This window comes from Ictidomys tridecemlineatus, chromosome 3 (assembly GCF_052094955.1).
Source record: "Ictidomys tridecemlineatus isolate mIctTri1 chromosome 3, mIctTri1.hap1, whole genome shotgun sequence".
In the NCBI taxonomy this organism is placed as follows: Eukaryota; Metazoa; Chordata; class Mammalia; order Rodentia; family Sciuridae; genus Ictidomys; species Ictidomys tridecemlineatus.
Genome location: NC_135479.1, coordinates 14047415 through 14049782, shown reverse-complemented (window position 1 = coordinate 14049782; position 2368 = coordinate 14047415). Strand labels below are relative to the sequence as shown.

The window sequence follows — 2368 nt, the reverse complement described above, 5'->3', positions numbered from 1 at the left end:
AAAGGAGACCGCTCAGCTGCGGTCCGCGTGCAGCACACTAAGTTCCCGAGAATCCGGGACTCAAATGCCGGCGCGCGGGACAGCGAGTGACAGACACTGGCCAGGAGCAGCCGCCAAAGACCTGCTGCGCAGGCGCAGTGAATGCCCAGCGGCAGGCCTGGCGCCCGAGAGCGCAGGCGCGCGTTGCTGCCGCTGGGGCAGCCTCCAAATCACACGCCACCCTTACGTTGGTGCGCGGGGGCGGTGCCGCGATGATGGCATCACGTAAGGAGAAGGTGTGAGAACCCGGATCCTGTGGTGACCCAGTGGCCTAATGGATAAGGCATCAGCCTCCGGAGCTGGGGATTGTGGGTTCGAGTCCCATCTGGGTCGCACGGAGATTAGTTTTGGTGGAGAGAAAGGTGATGATAAACAAGAACGTCGGCTGTGCAATAGTCATTTCGCTTCTCTGCAGCGATTGAGATCGATTGTAATACAAAGTTAGACAGCGTTTTAAACCACTGTAGCAAATCTTTCAGGTGGACAGTAAATCTGCCCCTACAAAGAGGAATTTACTCACTTTAAAATAATTTCCTCCAACGTTAAACTATTTTTTTTTCCATTTGTACAGGGGTTATACTGCAATAAGGTCTTATCTACGTGAGTTTGATTATAGACATTAATAAAATTTTCTCTAAATAATAAAAATTACTTCCCCCAGCTTTATTCAGGCATAATTGTGTATATTATATACACAATTATATACTTCTTTAATATATGCAATTATTACATACTTTTATAATATACACAATTATATTAAATTGTGTATATTTACCGAGAGGAATTTACTCTTTCTTAATTTATACAGATTTTTTGTTTCTTATCCACACAGATTTTTTCTTTCTTTTTTTTTTTTTTTTTTTTGCGTTGCTGGGGATCAAACCCAGGGTCTGTACTGACTTTGAAAGAAAAAATTCTTAGAAAACTGATAAGTGGACAAACGGTATCACCTCTTTTACTGTCTAGCTTTTCTGGCTGAGCTTCACACTGGGCAGCTACATCTGCAAAACTTTCTCCTCATCCTAATCCCAAGGGATGTGTGAGCTGATCCAACTGGGCTGCCTCCAGATTGCCAGTGCTAAACAGATTTTATAGAAAAGCAGTTCTGCTGTTACAACATTCAAGCATAATAAACATAATTTATGGGTTCTTTTCCTCAAGTATTATGAATAAAAAAATTGTAATTAGAACATAAGGGGTTTTGGTGTGTGTTTTCTACAAATTATTGATACAAAAGAAATACAGAGTTCAAACTGTTAAAGATCAGTTCACTAACATGAAAAGTTTAGACTCTTTTTGCAAACTTGTACAAAAAGAATGTCACCGAGTTAATTTCTACTCCTTGAAAACAGCTAAACACTAAAGCCACTGTGGTAAACTGGATTTGAGTCTCAAAAAAAGGAAGAAAAAAGAGGTTTTGGTGGAAAAAAAATCAGTAGGATCTATAGTAATATATGTTGATTTCTTTTATATATATATTTAGTTGTTGATGGACTTTGTATTTTTATGTAGTGCTGAGAATTGAACCCAGTGCCTCATGCTAGGCGAGCACACTACCACTGAGAATCCCAGCTCCACAATGTTGATTTCTTAAGGTTTTTTTTTTGTTTGTTTTTTTAGTATTTACTTTTTAGTTGCAGTTGGACACAATACCTTTATTTTATTTATTTATTGTTATATGGTGCTGAGGATCGAACCCAAGGCCTTGCACGTGCTAGGCAAGTGTTCTACCGCTGAGCCACAACCCCAGCCCAGTTTTTTGGTTTTTTTTTTTAACTTTTTTTTTTTTTTTTTAGTTGTCGGTGGACCTTTATTTTACTTATTTGTATGTGGTGCTGAGAATCGAACCTACTGCCTCAAGCTGCTAGGCAAGTGCATTACCACTGAGCCACAACCCCAGCCCTTTTAGTTTTGACAAATGATCACGATAAGATATCATGTTAAATCCAGGGAAACTGGATATATGAGAACTCTTTGTACCATCTTGCAACTTTTCCGTAAGTCTGAAATTATTCCAAAATAAAAACTGGATTAAAACAACAATAACAACCGAACCACCAAGGGAGAGGTTTAACTGACACCCTTGTCCCCCTTTTTAAGATTAGGAACTTAGTGCTGAGTTTTTAAACCAGAAAGCATCAACAAATAAAAAGACCAGAGGATACATTTCATCCCACTCCTGGTGTCTCAGAGGTGGGAGTTGGTGACCACATTAGGACTAGACATGCAGTAGGCGCTTGAAAAAGTCTGAACTGCATTAACTCCTGCCTGTCATCTGTAGACAGCATCTGGGGCGAAAATGGTGACAGTGTGACCCTGGTTCCCTAAA

At 40.2% G+C, this 2368-nt stretch overlaps 1 non-coding gene across 1 annotated transcript; it reads left to right on the top strand.

The window, feature by feature from the left end:
* The first annotated feature begins 299 nt into the window (after window positions 1-299).
* Window positions 300-372, top strand: Trnar-ccg (transfer RNA arginine (anticodon CCG)). The gene has a single exon. It is a non-coding gene; the product is annotated as a tRNA-Arg (tRNA).
* Window positions 373-2368: the final 1996 nt, after the last annotated feature.